Source organism: Lissotriton vulgaris, chromosome 9 (genome assembly GCF_964263255.1).
Source record: "Lissotriton vulgaris chromosome 9, aLisVul1.2, whole genome shotgun sequence".
Classification (NCBI taxonomy): domain Eukaryota; kingdom Metazoa; phylum Chordata; class Amphibia; order Caudata; family Salamandridae; genus Lissotriton; species Lissotriton vulgaris.
In genome coordinates this window covers 617,195,002-617,218,660 of record NC_141697.1, presented here as the reverse complement: position 1 = coordinate 617,218,660, position 23,659 = coordinate 617,195,002, and the positions used below count along the sequence as shown (strand labels likewise).

General features: G+C 45.0%; 1 protein-coding gene across 1 annotated transcript in view; it reads right to left on the bottom strand.

Moving 5' to 3' along the window:
• PRX (periaxin) overlaps positions 1 to 23,659 on the bottom strand; it is a 290,364-nt gene that overhangs the window by 106,174 nt on the left and 160,531 nt on the right. Inside the window, exon 2 of the mRNA XM_086938249.1 lies at positions 18,498 to 18,553. The gene's annotated coding sequence lies outside the window, so the exon portion shown is untranslated. The remainder of the gene's footprint in view (positions 1 to 18,497; positions 18,554 to 23,659) is intronic.

The window sequence follows — 23,659 nt, the reverse complement described above, 5'->3', positions numbered from 1 at the left end:
AAGTTTAGGATTTTGTCTCAGCTTAGTTCTGTGAATCGGGCCCTAGATTATTCCTTTTATTAAATCAGTGGTGCCCCGCTCCTGGAGATGATCATAAAGTCTTCAAATAAAAAGGGATTTTTTTAACGTCAACAAAAAATCAGCAGGTTTGATATTGGTTCCTACTGAGCATTCCAGCTCCCAATGGCCGGAGAAATATCTAATCGAAATCACAGCACTACACTGATATTTTTGTGGTGACGAGCTAGCCGCAGCAGAGTGCTCTAGAGGTACACCTTTGTCATGTATTTCTTGTGATGCCATCTGCATCAAACCCCCTACTGTCATTTCTGGTGAATTGTGCCCAATGCCATGAGCAGTTATTGCTTGCAATGTCATTAACAGGCCTAATGTTACATGATGTCATTCCAGTCGCCCTCAGGTATAAGAATAATGGGAAACCCCCAGTACAGACATGTAAGATGCCCATTGTGACAAAGTGTTTACAGGTAAAGGCCTACAGTATTAGTGTTAATGTGGATTGAATTGTTGAGAAGGGGTTGCTCTAGAATGTATTGATGGGAGAGACACACTGGTGGCGGAGGGCGGGATGCGGGGAGGGGGGGTATTTTGTTACTTGTTATTTTAGTTAGTATTTTGAGGATGATCGCGTTCAGACAACTAATTGTAGTCAATACCCTTTCCTTTATTACAGTAGATGCCAGAGTATAGAATTATAGAGAGATAACCTGGAGTGTATACATGAGAAACGTATGGAACTGAGCTGATAACACACTACGAGAGTCATGACTAAAAGAGCAGCTGCAATGCAGGACAATGAGTATACATAATATTGTAATTATTGATTGTAGATGGATGTGTGGGAAAATATGCAATAACATTTTTTTTATTTTTTAAATGATGTCATTCCAGTCATATCATGGTGGATTTGAATCCTGAAAAAACCTCTTGATCGTCACAGTGCACGTATGGTTGGCTACCACCCTCCAATAATCAGTGTGGTGGTGATGGTTCTTAGTACTTGTGTAACAATGGAAGATGTTATTGTTACATCACATTGTTGCATGTGTTCATTGTTCTCAATATTTTACATACAGTTGAAAAATGACCAACTAATTATTTACTTTTATATAATATACAGGAGCCTGAAATTCTTGCATAAGAGCTTGTCTATAATGTCCTCACTAGTCGCCTCTAATATATGTTTAAATACTAGCCTGTAATAAAGAAATGACATAGCCACTCAATTGTGATACGTTTTTACAGTTGAGTTCTGACATCACAATGTCTACTGCCAGCAGCAAGGGTCACAGGTCATAATTGCAGCAGCAATTTAAAGAACGAAAAGTGGGAACAACATTTTCTTTTTCTGATATGTTTTCCCGTAATGAAAAGCATTTTGCAGAAAGGAGGTATTTATTGGAAGGTGTTAATTTTTCCCCACATTGTAGCTCATTGCAAGAAAGATAGAATAACTGCATGTTGCAACAACATTTTTAATCTGATTTACATGAAACGGATCCCAATATATTTTAGCAAACATTACTAACTTGTATGTTTAAGTTCACAATCCAGATTTTGCTTTTATTGTTTGTGTCTGCAATAAACATGAAAGAGCCAGACCAGACACTAAACATTTAAGCTGTTGGTGGGCAGGGTGATGGTGTGACCATGTATTATAAGCAACAAAATACCCTCTGTCCTACATTGGAAGAATATTGCAAGTCAACTCAGCGTTCCATGACTTTATAAAGAAACTTGACCTTCGGCCTTGTTCGTCTATACCATCTTGGGTGGTATTTTTTCCCATATGTAATCTGACCTTGACAACAGGACAACCAGTTAAAGATCCAAGACATTTCATATTTCCACTAAGGAAATAATTTGTCTTATTGTCTGTGTTTTGTTGTATCCCAATTGTCTTTGTATGCGTTATACCCAATCTCTGTTCCTATTGGATTTACAAAAATAGTGGTCCTGGTTCCTCCTACATATTTGGGTTTATCTTTAGGATTTAACTCTCTGGCATGCATACATGTGCTTTCAATCCTTTTTATCAAATTTCCTAATGAACATTTAATATTTAAAAATATATATTTTTCATGAATCTACATGTTGTTTAAACGATTTACAAGTTGATATGATATTATCTCTTCTTGGAGATCTCTAAATTTGCATGAGACGATTGGGGATAGGTACAAAACAAGGAGAGTGCTGTTGTGGTGCTGAGTGATGATGTGGTTGGGCTGTGTGATGTGGTGGTGTCCCCGAGTGATGTGGTGGTGTCCCTGAGTGATGTGGTGGTGTCCCCGAGTGATGTGGTGGTGTCCCCGAGTGATGTGGTGGTGTCCCCGAGTGATGTGATGGTGTCCCTGAGTGATGGAGGGTGGAGTTGGAGGGTGGAGTTGGAGGGTGGAGTTGGAGGGTGGAGGGTGGAGTTGGAGGGTGGAGTTGGAGGGTGGAGTTGGAGGGTGGAGGGTGGAGTTGGAGGGTGGAGTTGGAGGGTGGAGTTGGCGGGTGGAGTTGGAGGGTGGAGTTGGAGGTGGAGGGGGAGTTGGAGGGTGGAGTTGGAGTTGGAGGGTGGAGTTGGAGGGTGGAGTTGGAGGTGGAGGGGGATTTGGAGGGTGGAGTTGGAGGTTGGAGTTGGAGGGTGGAGTTGGAGGGTGGAGTTGGAGTTGGAGGGTGGAGTTGGAGGGTGGAGTTGGAGTTGGAGGGTAGAGTTGGAGGGTGGAGTTGGGAGGGTGAGTGAGGGTATGGGTGAGGGTGGGTGAGGGTGTGAGGGTTGTGAGGGTGAGGGGGTGAGTGTGTGAGGGTGAGTGAGGGTGTGTGAGGATGAGGGTGTGAGGGTGAGGGTGTGATGGTGAGTGATGGTGTGTGAGGGTGAGGGGTGAGGGTGAGTGAGGTTGTGTGGGTTTGAGGGTATGTGAGTGTGGGAGGGAGGGTGATGGTGTGAGGGTGAGTGGGGGTGTGTGAGGGTGTGAGGGTGAGTGAAGGTGTGTTAGGGTGTGTGAGGGTGAGAGGGTGTGTGAGGGGGTGTGAGGGTTTGTGATGGTGCGTGAGGGTGAATGAGGGTGAGGGTGTGAGGGTGAGTGAGGGTGAGGGTGTGAGGATTGTGAGGTTGAGGGGGTGGGGTGTGAGGGTGAGTGAGGGTGTGTGAGGATGAGGGGGGTGAGGATGTGAGGGAGTGTGAGGGTGTGAATGTGAGTGAGGGTGGGTGAGGGTGGGTGAGGGTGAGGGTGTGAGTGAGGGTGTGAGGATGTGAGGGTGTGTGATGGTAAGGGGTGAGTGAGGGTGGGTGAGGGTGAGAGGGTGGGTGAGGGTGTGAGGGTGAGGGTGGGTGAGGGTGTGAGGGTGAGAGGGTGTGAGGGTGAGTGATGGTGTGTGAGGGGGTGAGGGTGGGTGAGGGTGTGTGAGGGTGAGGGTGTGTGAGGGGTGAAGGTGAGTGAGGGTGTGAGGGTGAGTGAGGGTGTATGAGGGGGTGAGAGAGTGAGAGGGTGTGAGGCTGTGTGAGGGTGAGGAGGTGTGAGGGTGTGTGGGGGTACGAAGTAAATGGTGGCAGGGCAGACACCATAAGAGAGAGAAACACAAATGTTAAGATAACAGTGCTCGAAGGGGTTGTGAGAAGGTGCATGCTGAAGTCGGACAATAAATCTACATACATATTCTGACGTACTTAATTAAGCAATCTAAACAATACCTACTCTATCATATGGAAGGATGAGGACCGCTGAAATCAACCAATGAAAATGTACCATTCTGACATCAATCTTTCACATTTGTTAAGTAGTTTAATGCCCTGCTCAGAAAAACGACCTTCGTCCTTAAAGCTAACTGATGTATATGGGAAAATACACACTCCTAGTGCACAGTGAAAGTACAGACTTTGGGTCAGATTTCCATAGCTTTTTTGTTTTAAACCCAGAAGTAGGGACCACTTTTTCCTGGAAATCCTATACAAAGTCGCACTTAGGGTCATATGTACGAAGGTACCAATTTGCGATTCTGAAATAGCGATTTTTAAGAAATCGCTATTTCAGAATCGCAAATTGGTATGTACGTACAAATTCGCTTTTTTTTTGCGAATTCGTAGTATTCCTTAATTGCGATTAGCAAATTGCGAATCGCAATTAAGGAATACTTTCCCATTCATTCCTATGGGCCAGGAGGCCCATAGGAATGAATGGGAAGGTATTCTCAATTTTGCGACTCGCAATTTGAAAATCGCAAACTGAGAATAATTTCAAGGGTGCAGGGGTGTCCAAAGGACACCCTGTTGCACCCCTGAAATATGCATGGGTGCACATGTGGCGCACATACATGCCCTAAGGGCATGTATGTGCGTCACATGGCACTTTGAAAAATGCTGAAATGTGCACTTTTCAAGGAAATCGCAACTTACCAGCAACTAGAAGTTAGTGGAAATTTGTGATTCCTTAAGGGCATTTTGGAATTTTTTTTGGCTTCATACATTGCATTTAAGGAATCGCAAAATTTGCGATTCCTTATTTTGGACCAGATTTTACTTCATACATATAATTTTGCTAATTTCGGCCTTTGCGAATGCAAATTTGCTTCATACATATGGCCCTTAGTCACAAAAAAAACTTAAATAATTGGGACCATTAGTTATCTCCAACCTGTAAAGTAAGATGTCAGGCTCCAGATAAATGTAGCAGTTGTGTATTATTTCATAAAGGCATTGACGCCCCATGCTCTTTTGATGGACATGTGTACTGTTATTTGCAGCAAGAGGACACGTGATTGGTCAATGTTTGAAGTGGTACAAAATTAGAACGCACCAAGTTCCCGCCTTATTTTTAAGTGCACAAGATTATTTTGTGCTAAAGTAACAGTGCCCTCCCGTTTGAAGCCTAGGGAGATGCCACGACAAATGCGCCGTTTTGTGCTTTCTATCCGGCCCTTGTGTGGGGGATGGTGGGCAGAGGATTGTGTGCTCGCGCTCAGCTGTGGAATTCTTTTCAGACAGACAAGGAATGCGCAATCAGCAAGTGCTGTCCAAACAACCGAGTGCACCAACAACCCCACCACGAGAGACCTCCCAGCAACCAGAGCCAAGGGATAAACCTTTTATGCTCATCTGTGGTTCGCCTGTGATAGTACCGTAAATGTTGGACATGGAGCTCTTCTGTTCCTGGAATGGACTAAGTTGCGCTAAGTGACCAGCTGATGTGAACAGACAAAATCCTCAAATCGCTTGAAATATTAAACTCCATTTGGTTAACAGCTACCCTAGGTTGCAGCATCTTATTTCAAGAGTCGTAGTACATCAAATATGTTTGGAAATTAGAGTAATTATTGCAATTGCATTATATAGCCTTAGAATGCAAAAGATCATTTACAAATTCACCCCGTACTTTCATATTGAGAAAGAAAAACTGAACCCTATCAACAGACGCCATTCAGATCTTTATTGTGGCGATTTCAGATGATTACAGCACACAAATCATAGTTTTGGCCTGCAGGTGGCGATAGGCGACCACATCCAGAAATTAGTTTCACATCACAGGAGGGGTATAAAAGTTTGCGGCATTTAAAAAACATATTGTATGGCAAGAATGACAAAATTATGGGACAAGAAAATACAAATTATGGAGCATTTTGCCACATATACAGTGACGATGTTCTTTTTTATTTTAACAGCAAAGCAATCGGCAAATAAAACCAGCATTGCTTAAGAGCGGATGCCCATTACTCTCAGCAAGTGTGCTCAGACGGAGTGACAGGCGCCGGAAGGACGGAAGCAATGACGGGCAGAGGTGCGAGCAAGGAGGTAACAGCTGGCCAACAACAAGCTCTCGGCATTGCTGTGTGTGGAGGGGTTGGGCGGGGGAGTGAGCGAGTGGGAGGGAAGCGCTGGAGAAGCGTTGCACTTCAAAAGCCTGGGGGGGCAGGGCAGCGAGCGAGTGGAGCGCATTCCAATGAAGTCTGGTGCAAGGCGTGGGGGGCGGAGGAGCGGGCATATGGGGTGTGAGTGAGGCCAAGCGCGCGCCTGGGGAAGCTTCACGCTCCGGAACACAACATGCATTGTGAGAAATCCGCTTGGTCAAGAGAGTTTGTTCTAACATAATAGTTTCGAGTAATAAATTACTCGACCTAAAAATGCCAGAGCGATGTGTTACAACAAATTTGGCAACGCCGCGCTCTGACATTTTCAAAACTCATGGATCTACCTTATTTACCAAAAATCGGTGCACCCCTGTGTATCCCCTAGTGCTGGTGCTAAAAAATCTGCCTAGCACCAGTGTAAGCACCCTGTCGCCATGTTGCAAGGGTGCCTGCGCTGCAGGGGCTACTGTTTATGTGCAGGAAGGACACCTTCCTGCACATAAACAATAAATAATGGCAATTTGCACTTTCCAGAAAGAGCAAAAAACTAGGATAAATTAATAATTTCTCCTCGTATCGCCATCCTAAAACCAGGTAGTAGCAGGCCTTAGTTTTTGGCGCTGCCCCAGCCTTGTATATCTGGGTTAGCATAAAAAAAAAGTTGGTGTTGCAGTGGAACGCCCATAGCAACACCCATTGCCCGCTCCTTTGCTGCAGCAGCGGAAAGGGCCATATTTACAAGGTGGTATTAAGCCACATTAAGTGGCTTAGCACCACCTTGTAAATATAGGGAATGGTACAATGCCACCAGAGCATCTAAAGAAGTGACGCTCCGGTGGCGTTAGGGGCTTGTAATTATGCTCTTATGAGTGTTCTAAGAACCGACACATACTGTTCTTCTGTCTCTCCTGGCAATTGCACCCTGGAGAAAAATCTGTCTTTCCACTACTACATTAACACTTGCCTTATAATTTTTCTCTAGTGCTTAAACTGGTTATTTCTTATTCAACATCATTGTGCTCTAGATCAATATTTTTCCATTCCTCGAACTCTTCCTTCTGGGTGACCACTTCAGTTCGTTCGTTCGTTCGTTCGTTCGTTCGTTCCTTCGTTCCTTCGTTCATTCGTTCCTTCCTTCCTTCCTTCCTTCCTCCCTTCCTTCCTTCCTTCCTTCCTTCCTTCCTTCCCAAACTTTACAGTTGGAACAAAAACATCCTCCCTACAGATTCCAGATAAGTCACAAAGGCATCTTTCAAGTCCTTCCATATTATTAGTGCTTTTCCTGTAGATTACTGTAACATGGGTGGTGGCACTACAGATTCTATACGCAACTTTGTTTGTTACAGTAAATTAAAACAATAACATTAGTCACTATAGTCTCAGGAAAAGTTACTAAACTCATTGGTGACTGGTAATGTTTGCTCTCTTGGTTCATGTTTTAATATTGCTGCATGTAAAACTTGTCCTTGTCCAAACTTCCATACATTTCTTGGTGTGTTACTTTCCTACATGCAACTACAATAGTTATTCGGAGTGCAATGTTCATAAATCAACTGCCGCTGTTACCTGATGTTTGTGGTATTTGATCCTCACCACTAAAGGTTGTGTGCTGTTCAATTCTATCATTCTCGGTGTTGCCCATTCCGATACCCAAGGGCGTTAGGAATAGTACTGCAGTTTAAATGTTACTGGGACACAAGATGGAGCTGTACGTCTCAACCCACAGAAAAATATCTGGTAAGCTAGGTATGGATAGAGATGTATGTAAAGAACATCAATGGTGGACTGCCTAGCATGCTTATTTGCATGGTAGCTTGTAACAGTATGGTCTCTTCACCGATAAAAGCAATGATTTGAAATGAAGTCCGCTGTGACCGTGAACGAAGTCTAACGATTCAGTTTATGTGTCCTATGATGGTGCTTCACTCCTCAGCAGTGGTGGCAGCAAACTTCACCTCAACTGGATTCCTATGAGAACTTACGCTGCAATCTTCCTTCACAATGCTTGGTGGTCACAAGCTTGTCCACAACCCATCACTACTGATAAAATGAGCTTCTGGCCACTGAGAGGTAAATTAGGTAAGTTCTTCATTGAGAACTCTCATAGTGAGCTCCACAGAACAGGGACTCATCAGCAATAGCTTGATAACCTTGGAACCTTCCTTCCCTTACAAAGTTCCACGTTTGGGGGTTGCACTGGCCTATAGGAGAATCAGGAAGTGGTCGACCGCTGGTTTGACAGGTCAGTGAGCGGGCCAGTTGAAAGGCTTTTTGTGGGCATGTTCTATGGTCTGTTGGGCTGATTTTTACTGTTGATATCCCTGATATTAAAACAAGCATTGCCTGCAACAATCTAAAATTCATGCAGTCTTCTATACCTTGCAAAACACTTATACAGCGCATCTTTGTAAGCTCAAAACTGCTTGAATTTGCAAACCTGGGCAACTTTTTTAGCTATCTAATTCACTATCGGGGGCCGCTTTTATTTTGGTGTCCTTGCCTATTTTCTGTCCTAGCCTGACACGCATATCAGAAGCAATAGTTATATTGTACAATTAAATGGGAATAGACATAGCCGCGGATAGCACCAACGCGTATGAAAACAAATTCCTGTGATCATGGGACACTGCAGGAAGAATAAACAAGCAGAAATGACACAAAGAAAGGATTATGATACTTACCCTGTAAGCATCTATTCTTGGCATGTAGTGCGGTAGATTCGAATGCTTTGCATACTCCTGCCATTTAGTGTTGGGTCCGGATGTGTGCAAGTTGTTTGTCTTCGAAGAAGTATTTCAAGTCACAAGGTAAAGTAACTCCTCTTCTTGGGAATAGTTTGCATGGGCACTGACTCCATTGTTAGATTGCTTTCCCTCAGATGGGTGAGACTGGAGTATAGGAAAGTGTTAGTAAAGAGAAGTCCATGTGTATGCACAGGTAAGACAGAAACTGCAACTGCTACAGGTGTCTGGGGAAGAGGGTGGACACATGTGAATATGCAGCACTAAAAGCCAAGAACAGATGCTTACAGAATAAGTAACATAATCTGTTCGAGGCATGCGTGGTTGTAGATACACATGTTTCAAATATAGTGTAAAGCAGTGCCCCCCAAAAGCGGTGACTAACCTTTGGGTGTTGCATTTGTTTGAAAGAGCATATGTAGCACTGCCTGACCTACATTAGCTTGTTGGCAATCTAGAACATCCACACAATAATGTTTAGTGAAAGTGAGTGTTGTAGACCATGTAACTGCCCTATCTCTGTGTAGTTGGAAGAAGGGTTGTAGCCTGGAACTCACCCCCACGTCGAAGTGAATTTATGGCAATTAAAAAAAAGTGACCTTCCAAGATAAAAATTAAAGGGCACAATTATGAAGTGGCGCAAATGGTGGACCCATAAGTCTTGTATTAAGATTCCATGTTGGTGCAGGTGGAACTCAAGGTGGAATCACTCTCTTAAGGCCTTCCATTAAAGCTTTGATGAGTGGTACTGTAAACCAAGATAGGTGTTGCCTATTTTGTAGACAGGCGGCCACTGCAACAAGATGTAATCTTATGCAAGTGAACGCAAGGCCAGAGAGTTGTAAATGAAAAAGCTAACAGACAATGTTTTGTACAGTAGCATTAAATGGTTTGATACTGTTATTGTGATAATAATAGACCAGTATTTTCGTTTTGGCTGCATAGCATGCTCTAGTAGTAGGTTTACAAGCTTCTTTTAAAATGGTCATGCATTCTGGAGGGAAATTGAGATAACTGAATTCTATGACCTCAGGAGCCAAATTACTAGGTTGAGTTCCATGGGATTTGGGTGCCTGGTTCCTCTATGGTTCTAATTGAGAAAGTCTGGATTGTGAAGAAGTTACTGGTGTGGGACTATAGAGAGTTCAAATAGTGTTGTGAACCATGGTTGTTGGACCCAAGTGGGAGCTACGAGCATGGATATGAGGGATGTTTGCCTGAGCTTCTGAACGGGAAACGAAAGAAGGAGAGGTGGAAAAGCATAGGCAAATATCCCTGACCAATTCATCCATAAAGCATTTTCCTTGGATAGAGGCATTTTGTGTTGTCTGTGGTTGCAAACAGATCTATCTGTGGAAATTACCACAAGTGGAAGCATAGGAGGAGGACTGTGGAGGGGAGTTCCCACTCGTGGATTTGTTGCTGCATCCTGCTGAGGAGGTCAGCAAAATCCTTGTCCATTCCTGGGAAATGTCCTGCTAGGAGATTAATGTTGTGATATAGAGCCCAATGCCAAATGGTATGAGATAGGCGTGAAAACTATAAAGCGCCCCCCTCCCCCGTTTTTGTACATAGTACATTGTTGTCATATTGTCCGTCCAAACTAAGACAACTTTGCCTATTAGGTGAGTTAGGAAGGCTTTCAATGCTAGGTGAACAGCTTGAAGCTCTAGGTAGATGATGTGGAGACTCTGGTGTTTGGTCTCCTAGAGACCCAGGACTGTGAGATCGTGTAGGTGAGCACCTCAGGCTGTGAGTTATGCGTTGTCAAAATGATGTGGTGACCAGGGTCGAGGAAAGGCCGTCCTTTTAACAGGTTGTTTGTGTTCCACCACTGCAGTGAATGGTGAGTGAAGCTGTCTATCAACACTAGATACTCTAACTGACCCTGTGACTGAAACCATTGTTGTGATAAACATTCCTTCAGCGGACGCATGTGTAAAAGTGCAAGTGGGACTATTGCGATGCATGTTGCCATCATTCCTAATAGGCCATGACAATTCATACTGTCAATTGTTGATTTGATTGGAACTGTGCTATTAGTGTTTGGAAATTTTGGATCCTGGATGTATTGGGATAGGATAACCCAAGTTGTGTGTTTAGGATAGGCCCTAGATATGGCTAAATCTGTGAAGGTTGAAGATCGGATTTTTGGAAACTGATGGTGAAAGCTAGCTGATGTAGCATGATTATGGAACTTTGAGCGTGTTGTTGACACAGTGGAAGAGTATGGGCTTTGATAAGCCAATTGACAAGATATGGGAAGACATGGATGTTTTGTCTATGTATTGTATTGTATATTGGATTTATATAGCGCTTATCACCCAGGGGTCTCTAAGCGCTTAGGGGGGCCGTTGTGGAGGTTAAGCAAGCTTAATACCCAGAGTTGCAGAGTGTGAACCCATGATTAGGTCAGGCACCGAAGCGAGAATTATCGAGTCTGTGGACATTTGAGCTCAAGACCCTGCCGCGTCGGGAATTGAACCCTGGTCCCAGGTCTGACCTCTGCTTCAGGGTCTGCCTGCTCTAACCAGTGAGCCACACTTCTCCACAAATATGATGCTACCACAGCTAGGCATTTGGTGAATACTTGAAGTGCAGTAGTTACCCCAAATGGGAGAAATTTGAATTGATAATGTTTGCCTGCTATGAGAAATATGAGGAATTTAGGATGTGCTGGCTGTATCAGGATGTGAAAATTGGTGTCATTTAAGTGTACAGCTAAGAGAAAGTCACCTTGCTGCTGAAGTGGGATCACATCTTGAAGAGTGACCATGTGGAAATGCTATAAGAGAATGTAATGATTTTTATGGCCATAGATCTAATATTGGTGGTAAAGATCCATCCTTTTTGAGGATTAGGAAGTATAGAAAGTATACTCCTGTCCTGAACCATGCTGTTGTAGAGGAACCGGTTCTATAGCACCTTTGACAGGCAGAGCTTAAACTTGCTGTTTGAGTAATGATTGGTGTACCAGAGAGAGCCTGCAAATGCAAGGTGGAATGTTTGTAGGTGAGGTGATGAGCTTCAGACAATAACCATGTTGGATAATGTTCAACACCCACTGATCCAATGTTATGGATCACCAAGTGGGGAGAAACTGCTGAAATCTGCCACTGACAGGTGTGGAATAATCGGGGGAAGGAACAAAGAGTCACTGTTTTGTGGTGGGTGCAGCACCATGTGGGGAAAAACCTTAGTCTCTACCTGTTGAATTGTTGCCTCTGTATGTGCCCCTATAATAGCCTCTGGGAAAGGATTGATGACTCTAACCTCTGTGGTATGAAGAGGCATCTGAGGATACTGTCTTGGCCCCCGCCCTATAAGAGGTGCGGCGAAAGGAGCCACGAGGACTTGGGGTTTGTACTGCACCCATGGATTTTACAACCTCTCTGTCTTTCTTCATATTTTCAAGAGCCTGGTCAACTTGTGGGACAAAAAGGTGTTCCTTATCAAAAGGAACATTTAATAAGTCTTGTTGAACCTCTGGCTTAATACCAGATATAAGCAGCCAGGCATGGCGATGCAACAAAACGCTGGTATTACTGCCCTTTGCAGCAGTGTCTGCAGAGTCAAGGGCATACCTAATGGAGGTATCAGAAACAATTTTACCTTTAACTACAAGCTCTTGCCCTCTCTTTTTATGTTCCTCTGGGGGGTGCTGAAAGAGCTCCTCCATTTCGTCCCAGTGGGCGCGATAATATCTGGCCAATAACCCCATGGTGTTAGCAATATACTAGTGATTGGCAGACTGTGAAGCTACGCTTTTGCCAGAGGCATCAATAAGCTTACTTTCCTTATCAGGAGATGGAGCTTCACTGGCAGCCTGGGAATTAGTCCCTTTAAGTGAATAGGAGATAACAAGAGAGTCTGGTGGAATTTTCTCCTGATATAAATAGGGCCAGATGGTGAGGAATTGTATTTTTTATCCACCCTGGGATTGATAATACGGGTTTCCACTGGATCTTTAAAAATATCTGTATGCCAGAGCATACCCGTGAGCATAGTGAGATATTGCGTTACCCGATGTATAGTGGAAAGGGTTTCAAAAAGGAAATCCTCTTCTATAGGCTCCTTATGTGATGGCACCTGATGGTAGGTTGCATTCCTGCTAATAAGCTCCTGATAAGAGGTGGTGTCATCAGTAGGAGATGGCCTTGCAGGTTACAGGTCAGGATCAATGTCACCAGGTGGGTCAATATCTTAGATCGACCAAGGCGGAGGGTTGTGATAATAAAAAGTATCATCCCCTGTGCCATGCCCACCTGGAAATGAATGTAATGACCCTTGAGGAGTAATATCTAATGGACCACCCATTGAATGAAGGGGAGAGCGTGAAGGTGGTGGAGGAATAAATGGTGGTCGAGGTGGAGAGGATGGTGTAAGAGGGTGCAAGAGAATGGTGGTCTTGATAGTCCTCTTCTTTTTTGATGACAATAGTAGATCAATGACCTCTTTGAAGGAAAGTTGGCATTTTGTATGGTGCAGGAACAGTTTCGGACAAAATACGCCCAGTGTGAGGCTGTATATGGATTTAGTGCTGATTTGGAAATCTTCGGAACCAGGCTGGATTTCTATTTTCGTTTTGAAATGGTCGGTGCTGAGGATGAAGATGATTGGCTTGGTACCAAAGTAGTGAGCTTTAAATGGAATTTTGGTGGAAAGCCCGAAGACGGGGCATCCAACCCAGTGTTTTTGTGGCCGACCATGGCCTGCTGGCATTGGTGGCCTGTAAATCTTATGTTCAGTTCAGAGACAAGTATTCTTCCACTTTTCTTTAAAATGTTGCCCCCCTCAAGAATGCCCCTAAAAATTCTGCGTCCGGGGCAACCGCCCCTTTGGCTCCACCCTACGCCACACCACTGGCTCAGCCTCAGCTCTGTCTTCTGGTGGAAACCCTTGACCGGGTGGCTTGTTACTGTGACAGTCGCTGCACTATTTAGGGTCTGACAACTATCACTGGATTTCCTCGCTTGGAACACCATGCTGTGCTAAGAATGTCTCAAAAGAACAGGTAGAAAACTCCCTATGCGTCGTAGCAATTACTTTTATAAATTCAAAAACTTTTATTTTGGTGCAACAAAAACAAATGCCAAAAATGGGACCAAAAACACCTGGCACTCGCTCAGTGTTCTCCTTGTCATAGAAAGCCTCCATAATACTGACAGGATTAGTATAGGCAGTGTGATCCAAGGCAGGCGTGGATCTAAAAAATGTTGGGCGGTTCTCATTACACTGCTTGCTTTTAGAAAGCAAGCAAAACCTGGATTTTTAATAACTAAGTTTAACGTAGGGTTCATTCAGTTTTGTTTTGATTTAAATCTATAAAGCGCAGCAGTTACCCAAATGCATCAAGTTGTGTTCTTTCTGCTAGCGCCAAGACACCACTGGGTAATCAAGTAATTTAAAACTGCTAAACCTAACATAACATTAAGGGTTGTGGAACCCAGGGAACATACTGATCTGGCAGGCTGCAGAGCTGGCCACCAGCATCTCAATGACTTCCAAAGTCTCCTTTCTTCTCTCGCCCTGCCAACTGGCAATCTAATGTCTCTTTGCTATGGTGTCATGTTCCACCGGTGGACAGCACGCAACTTCACCATCATTATAGTGGAAGGGTAGATGTCACTTTGTTGTGTTTCCAAAGTCACAGCATGCAGAGGATAATGATTCCTCACTTAGTCACTGCATTTTTGAGAACCCTTTGAATCCTTTAGGCAATGTCAACAGGATCCGGTCTTAACACTATAGAACAATATGCCTGACCAAATCACCACCCTATCCACTTCACTGTTACATCATAATCTGATACCTACACATATCAGTGGCGGCTGCTACTGGACGGATTTGGTAGGGCATGGGTAGGGGGTTAATTAACAAACAAAACCCTCTTCCTTCTTCCTTTCTCCAGTCCAGCCGGCAGTAGGAAGCACCCGGCACACAGGCTCTCAGAGCCAATCACAACGCTGCAAGCAGTATTGTGATTGTTCTAAGCGCCGTGGTTCGGCGCTCAGACGGGAACAGGCATCCTCTGCATGTTCCTCACTAGGCTGCGTAATGCAGTCTGGTGGGGAACATGCAAAGTGCGCATGAACTGTTTGGTTGCCCCAAGAGGGCCGGCCAAACAGTTCATGCGCACTTTGGGAGTGCAAGCCACTCCTCCCCTACTCTGGCTAGCCCCGCTCCACACTGCACACAGGCCACTGACTGCATGCAATAGGAAAACTAAAATTATAATAACGATATGTTATTGTCATTTTGTTTTTCCTTTTTGCGCAGTGGGGCAACGCTCCTTCGCCTTAGCGTAGGAACCGCCACTGCCACATATACTTAAAAAAAACTTCTAAATATTATATGTTCACTCAGAGAAAATATAACATTTTTACTTCACAGATATCTGCCTTTTCCTATTGTTTTCCTTTAGTCAAAGCAAGCGGGGACAACAGGAGTGTTCTTTCCTCAGATAGGTCATTTTGAAACTCAGTTTCACCTACTGAGCAACTTAGTTTCACAATGTCCGCTCCTCAAATTGTAAGAATAAAGAGGACGCCTGACTTGTTATTCAGACTTCCCACTGCGTTCTTCTCTCTGCCGGATCCTTTCCTCAGCAGTACCGCAGGATTATTGCACACCGTGACAGGTGCCAACAGTGAGATACAAAACAGAGTCAAGAAGCACAGGCCCAGCGCCCCTATGGGGAAGAGAGATGTAGTGGGAGGGGGCACAACCCTGCTAAGAAAAATAAAGAACATCAGAAGTGTGGTGGTAAAACCAAAGAGTCGTACCAAAATATGGAAGCCGGCCATTCAAGCATCCCTGAAACTGTACTTTCCTGAAAAGTCAAAACAGTTTTAGGGAAGAAAGGCATTTCAAAAAAAGTATGCAGCGCTTGGAGGTGGGGGTAGGTAAGAGTACGTACATTTTAACAAGAGGCCAGTTTGGGACTTTACACTGCAACTCACTGGCACGTAGTGACTATTATAGTAAAAGTCCTACTGCCCTTTGATTTACTCATAATGCAAACAGTTGCCCTCTGGGAATCCTATGATTTTCGCTGAAAACCGCTGCACTCCTTTTTAATATAAGGGTAATCTCAATGTTTGTCAGAAAGTTCACACGGTGAGGGTGCTCAGGAAGGCCACCTCCTGTCCTTAGAGGCGCAAGATAACTAGAAAAGGATTAATGCCTTACTGATGTAAGGATGGGAACTTGAGCACGCCTGTATGCAAAATAATTCCTGTATTTTATAAATACAGCAATTAATTTTGCATACAGGCGTGCTCAAGTTCCCATCCTTACATCAGTAAGGCATTAATCTAATCCTTTGATTTTGCCACATCTGATCCAGCAACACCATCATGAGCAAGACAACATAGGCCCAGAAATAAGTTTCCAGAACAATCTCAGACTGAGCAACAACTGTAGAGCAGGAAGAGTAAACTTGAATAAGCTTTTGAGAGAAAAAAAATTGGTGGCATAACGGCCAGAGCTGCCGACTTTGAAACTGGGGAACCAGGTTCGAGTTTCGGCGTTAGCTCAGCAACCTAGGATTCTGGGCAAATCACTTAATCTCCCTGTGCCTACAAAAATGTCCTTGTGTAACATAACTGATGCTCATGTAAAGTGCTCCGATGCCTTCGGGTCGAGTCTGCGCTATATAAAACTGCAAACAAAAAAAAAAAAGTTTTGATGACTGTTGTAGAGGAGTAGCAACTGTGGTGGCTAGCGGGTGGGGCCTGTTGTGGAGACGGTATGGGGGTCAACTCACCTAGCCAAAGGAATCATTACTTATAGCACAAAATATGTAGTATCTTGAGAAACAGGATATTCTTGCATGTGTAGATCATGAAACAACTAAACTGCTTTACAAAGCAACAATGAAAAGTCCAAAGCATAAATATATTCAAAAGTCAAAACGAGCTTTATTCGATTTTAGGCATATAAAATCATAAAAGCAATCAATACATACATAAATATATTAATATTCAGGGTTATCATGAATAAAAGCTGCTAAAACTGAAAAACCCAGCATATCACCCTAAGGTTCCAATTTTGTACCAAAGCCCCTAAGTATAAGGCCCAACAATTAAAGATCCTGGGTATCAATTGAATGCCAACATCGCCTTCAAGGAACACATTGCCAAAAAAACAAAAAGATGGCTCGCTTCCTAAGAAAGTGAAATCGTTCTTCCCGACAGTTACTTCAGAGCTACAGTTCAAGGCTTTGTAGTCTTGCATCTGTATGGTTGTAACACCCTGTTCCGTGGTCTCCCAGACTCCACACTATCACCCCATACAGGTATCCAACATACGGCAGCGATCTCATCCATGGCATGAAGAAATATGATCACATCACCCCTAGTCTGATGGAAGATCACTGGCTCCCTCTGCTGGCCAGCACCATTTTCAAAACCAGCTGTGGCATTTACAAAGCAACCATGACCTGCAGCACCACTTATCTTCAAGAGAAGCTCCCATGCCTGATGGTTCTCAGCACACTGGCAGCCAGGAAACCATCAGACTGCAGACTAAGAATATTAAAAAGAAAAAAACAAGGAAGCAGACTTTTCCATTTATACACACAGGATCCGAAGCAACATCAAACCGGACCACCCAATCGCTGCTCTGACTTGGGAAAGAGTTAAAGACATACTACTTTAACCCCTTGCGTGCGGCCGCGATTCTGCGCCTGTGCGGCGCTTTTAAAGAGTGGGTAGGTTCATGACGGCCCCTGGCCGTCATCAGCACACGCCCACCGTGCTGCATGACGGACGGGGACCGTCATCAGCACGCAAGGGGTTAAAGAACACTTCATCACAATGCAGTAACAGTCCACAACCCAGCTACCTCTCCATTCACTGGTTAACTTTATGTTTGTCTCTACAGAGCCCTGCTGCCTCTTGGCTAGATTTGCGCTAAATACCACATACCTTTTACAAAGACTCATTTATAGATTATCCAAAAGCAAAGGATCAGAGGAACAGAAGGCAGGGTCAGTATCAAAACATCACATCAGTAGGTATAGCAAAGCAAGCAGCTCCAGTAGATCATACACATGAGGATATAATACATTTTAAGAGTAATGTTTCAAATAAAAATGTGATATTTCAGACACAGAAAGCAGCAGACACTAAACTTGGTTGCTGCAGATTCGATTGAAACCAAGAGGCTTCCCATTTCTTAAAGGTGCTCAGGACTCACCGGCCCCTCAAAGGTACTCTGATCATGCACAGCTCACTGGAACAGGTGCTCACTTGGTAGGAGCCTGAAGTGGGCATCATTTTGCTCTCCACTGAGAGTCAAGCAACACAGATGACCCCATGTGGTCTAAGGTATGGAGGGCACTGGCATCCATTCAGGTACAACAACAAAAACCATTTTCAAAAGCTGAGAAACTCATGATAGGTGCTGCTTTTGAGGTGCTATTTTCCCAGGCTGAAAAGGTTTTTTTAAAAAGGTTTTTGCATATTAGCTTTCTCAAATCAGATTATATATGGGAACAATGATGCTATATCCTAGTAATCCCATTTCTGATTTTTTTAGTCCTAATCCCTCTCAAATGTCTATTTCGGCATTCCCCTTCTTGACCTGGCTGCCACTTTCTACCTCAAATTGGTGCCTTGGTCACCCCGTCTGCATAGATGCCTGCTTCTGGAGTTCCAAGCAAGAGCTGCATCTGATAAATGTGCCTCCTTCTTTCCCAGTCGAGCAGCAGGGAGTCTCCCTACACACAGCCCCTGTGTTCACAATGCCAGCACCTCTTCCCTTGTGGAGTGAATCAATGACAAGCTGCCAAAGCTGACATAATGTAATGTCCGCCCGACTGTCGAACAGAAAGAAATACCTTCCCTTACTGATTACCGCATATCAATAGGACACAAAACACTGTAAACGCAGCCGGTAACTTACAGATGGCGGGTTTCCCTCGGCGAGTTCATATCTTTCCTGCAGTTCCTGCTCCGCGCCTGTCAAGGAGGAAACAGGAGAAGTCAGTGGTCGCATCCACAGAAGTACCACGAGGGGGGGACGGCCGGAGCAGGCGAGGAAGGAAACCCCAGTGAATCACAGCCCAACACCCCGCACATTGCTTCACGCTGACTGAACATCCGTCCCAAGACTGACATTTTGGCGAAAGGTAACAGGAGAAAAGAGGTGGAGTCAGAAGCGAACATGGAAGTCAATTTTTGGAAACAATGCATGGTCACAGTGACCTTTTACACCGTGGTTCCAGCCACTATCCTGTTGATGTTTCTACTCATTCCATGAAAGCAGTTACACAATTCAGTCAGTGACAGATTCCTAAAAGCCACGCAGTATGCATGAAAAAACTGCGATTGGTTCAGTTTACCTAGGGCTTTAAAAAAATGGAGGGTCTCTCAAACAGGAGTGTCTAATGTAATTAAGGGTGTGGTTTAAAAACATGTCAGCTAAAAATCTGTGCTTAGCAATATGTGCCGCAGACTTGTATTTTGCTTTTTCTGTCACTGCTTCCAGATATATGATACAACAAGTAACATCATACCTATAACAAGTCAGGACTATTGGCTTTGTCAGTGGTTGTTAGTTGCATAAGATAAATAAGCAGCAACTATGGCTTGTGTATATAATATTGAAAAAGCTTCTACTTAAAGCCCTGGTGACACCACAACAATGTTGCTGCGCCTGAGTTTCCAAAAAGAGAAGGGAAATCCAGAGAGAAAATGACTCTCTTTAAAAAATGTCCCTTCCCTTACAACGCAGTGAGAGGTGTAAGCGTGAGCACATCGATGCGCCTGCTGTCACTGCAGTCCGGGAAAAAACGGACCGCCTGTGCCAGGGCACAAAACAGAGCCCGATAGAAACCCGTTTCGAGGCTTCTTTTAACTCCTTGGGTGCTCGTGACGGAACCATTCCGTCACGAGCCGCGGTGGCACTGTGCTGGTGACGGAATGGTTCCGTCACGGCCCGGCCGCCACGCCTGCGCTGCACTGATTTCGCACCTGCGCGGCTCGTTCTATTGAACGGGCGGGGCCGTGACGGAACCATTCTGTCACAAGCACAGCGCGCCCGCAGCTAAGCATGGGCGAATTTTGCGAATCTCGCGTTCGCGAATTTTGCGGATTTGCGAACTCGCAATCCGCAAAATCCGCGAATTCTCGCGAATTTGCGGATTTTTTTTTTTGTGTTCGCGCGGGTTTCTGCCAATTCGCGAGGGTTTTGTACAATTTCGCAAACGCGAACTTACCTGTCGGGTCGCAAGTTTTGCGAACTTGTTGTTTCTACGTGTCCAGCCTGTTTGGGACACTCTTCTTCATCACTGCCACTCTCTGTCACCACTGCCACTCTCTGACTACTCATGCCACCCTCTGGCCCACCCATGCCACCCTCTGTTTCATCACCGCACCCTCTGGTTGTCCAGTGTACATTATTTTCGGCAAAGCAAAGCACACCTTCCCTGCCTCAAGTGACCTGAATTAATTTGGGGCTGATTAATGTGTCACAGAATATTTTTTTAGCTGGCACCTGCTTCCTTAGTGCTTCCTGATTAGTGATCTTTTGCACTTGCTAAGTGCTTTCATTGTTGCAAAATTAGTTACAACACCTGCCCTGCCCCAACTGACAATAATGAATTAGGGGCTGATTAATGTGTCACTGGATTTGAACTTCCAGCCTGGCTCCTGCTTGTCTGCCTTAGCTGTAATTCAGGACCTTTGTGTAACTATTCTGAGGGTCAGAGCAGGGTCACATAATAGTTGCAAGTAGGCAACTGAACTCTGGAGGGGCCCCTCAGGAAGCACTACAAGAAATGGCTACTAATGATGAGCTTGAACTTTTGAACCTGGTAAGTAGTTTCAGTTTTGCTAAAATCGTATTTCTGCAATTTAGCGCTTATTCGCGGGGCGCGAAGTTGAACTGGGAAGCCGCGAACTCACGCGAACAGTGCGAGCAAGCCATAAAATCCGCTGCTCGCGGATTTGCGGATTTTGCGGGAAATTCGCGAATCTCGCGGATTGCGAATTTACCGAAAATCCGCAAAATCCACGAGCGGAACGGATTTTCCGCCCATGCTTACCCGCAGCTCATGACGGAGTAGTTCCGTCACGAGCATGGTGGCGCCGCGCGGCCCCCCCCCCTCCCCTAGTGCTGCTGCGGAATTACCGCCGCAGTCAAGGGGTTAAAAAACTGCTGGTGCTCAGCACCGGTGAGACCCGGCCCACTTAAAGCCCTGAGTTTACTCCTACGAAACATTGTGTGAAATTCCTGAACTTCGTATATTCAAAATCTTGCAAATGTTGTTCTGACAGCAATCGTCAATGACGTCTACCCTGCTTTGTTTACTGCTCACTCTTTAAGATACACATTTACTTCAGTCTGGGTTTGCATCTTTTCTCGCTCAAAGATAAACCTTGCAACTAATTGACAGGCTCAACATCACCCGAAAAAGGCCTCCACCTGCGAGTGTCACTCTGAAACTGCAGGGATTGCTTCTGCACAGGGATGCAGGCTGTGGCCAAGGAGGGGATGTATGACAATATAATGCATGCATTTACCGTTCAATGCCTTTACCACGCCATGCCTTTACCATGCATGCCTTTATCATACATATACCTTTACCATGCATGCCTTTACAACGCATAAACCTTTACCATGCATGCCTGTACAACGCATAAACCTTTACCAAGCATGCCTTTACAACGCAAAGTAAGTATATGGTAAGGTAAGTGGAACATATATATATATATATATCAACTCCTCCTTACTTCAGAAATTGCTGCCGCCTACCAAACCAGCGGGTGTTTCATCGCAAAAAAACCTCTGAAGTCGGGTCTTTACCATATGCTTCCACCCAAGCAGTAAACACTACAAGTTGATGAAACTGTGTGCTGGCCAAAGTATTTTATTTTCAGTCAGCCCTCGGACGCGTTTCGCCTGACCAGCAGGCTTGTGGTGTTTACTGCTTGGGAGGAAGCATATATATATATATATATATATATATATATGTATATTAATTGTAACTCCCATCTTTGAAAACATTTCTTTGACATTTAAATGTTTTCTTTATTATGGCAGACCCCGAACCCCATTTTATATAAATTATTTTTAGTTTCCCTTTTGGTATCGCTACTAACCTATGCCTCTACATTTTTTTCGCAATAGTCTTTCATTTACATTCATCTTGTCAAAATGTGCTTTTAAATACAAACTTGCCCAGTGCTTCCACATCTCCCCTAAACCCCAAAAATCCCTTACCACCTTAAACCTCTTTACACCCCTAAACCTGAAAATACCCTTACCACACTGGTCCCTACCTACCCATAAACCGTAAAGTCACCCCAGCACCCTATGCGCCTACCCACTTCAAACCATAAAAATGCCCTTCACACCCTATGTGCCTACTCACCCCATAACCCTAGAAATACCCCTACCATCCCACACCCCCACCCAACCCTAAACCTTAAAAATATCCTCACTAATGATTTCAAAGCAGGAGATGTGAAAGCACTGGGCACGTTTGCATTTAAAAACGTATTTTGACAAGATGAATGTAAACGAAAAATGAACTGTGATTTGGACTGCACAGCAGTCGGTCTAGAATATTTTATTTGTTTCAAAATGCGTACTCTTTTTTAAAAAAATCTTAGCAAAAAATCAACTCGTTGGTCATTGCACACATATAATCACAGTTTTTACGGGAATGCATTCGCAGAATCTAATACAAAACACACCCCTTTATATGTCATATTACACAGGCTGTTGGCAGTACAGAAGTCCTCACAGCGTTAACGGTTCGTCAAGGGAGGGGATCAAGGGAGGTTCACACAAGTTTCCACGGTATTCATTCCATTTTGACCAAACTGCCTGCCACCCATTTCCTGGGACAGCCCCGGGCCACATAGACTGTCTTCTCTTGCAGCATACACCAGTCCATGTCTTTTTTCCACTCACTGAGCGTTGGAGGTTTTCCCGCTCCCCATAGGCGTGCTGTATTGCGTTTTGCAATTATCTGTCCAAGCGTCGCCCATAGTGCCCACACCGCCAGCGCTCGCTCCACACTGCGCACGTTAACACTTACATACCAATGAAACTCATGAGACATATTTGTGGGAAAGCAGTGGTGCAGGTTTATTTCGCACAACAAGTAGCTGATAAGGTGGGTCATCTTACAGGCGATCCAATGCGGCAGCCCCTCGCTGACCCGCATGCCTAAGGAGCCATCTTGCACGGCGAGTCGATGCTCTGACGGTGCAGTAAATTATCACTTTATTTCGTTCTACTCCCGCCCCCCCTGTCAGGGCGGAGCGATGAGGCACACCCCCGGCCGGTTCAGGCCCCCCGACCGCCCGAAGGACTAACGGGGCGCCGACGCTGTTTCCTGGAACCCCCTCGGCTCCAGGTTCTTGGCTCAGGCACCCTTACTGTGCCAGGCAGAGGTATTTAGACTGTATCCTTCTGCCGCAGAGGTACCCCTACTGTCCACCGCATCCTCATTCTTTGCCACCGCGCAGGCCCCAAGCCTGCCAGCCCCACGACGGTGCGGTATGCCTGGGGGGGGGGGGGGGGGGGGGGATGCTGTGCTGAGAAGCGGGCCGCTCAGCAACCGAAGTATCCGCCTAGGTCAGCCCGATAAAGGCGCCCCCGCACCCTCCTGCCGGCACACTAAATAAATGCCCTAGAAGAAAATGTGGATATTGAGCCAGGGCCGTGCTCGTAGCTAATAACCCAGCTCCCAGCTCAGCGTTGGCTCTGTCCGTTATGCCACCGTGGTCCACCATATTTACAACAAGGGGTGGTGAGGGACAGAGTCTCTGAATTAAGCAGAAAGCTCTCACCCAGTCAAGAGATCAGGGCTAGATCCAACACCGTTTTTTAGCTCACTGCACCATCCCAGTTTCAGAACCTGGCTGTATGCAAATTAGTCTGTTCCTGTCCCAGTGCATGATGGGAACAGGGCAAACCAAACTACAAAAGCCAATTCTTACACTGGGAAGGAAACAAGCTCCCGGGGACCGGTTTCTGGCATTACAGCCGTCTTCGGCCCGGTTTGCTTGAATCCTGATGGTGCAATGAGCAAGGGTCTCACATCTGAGAAT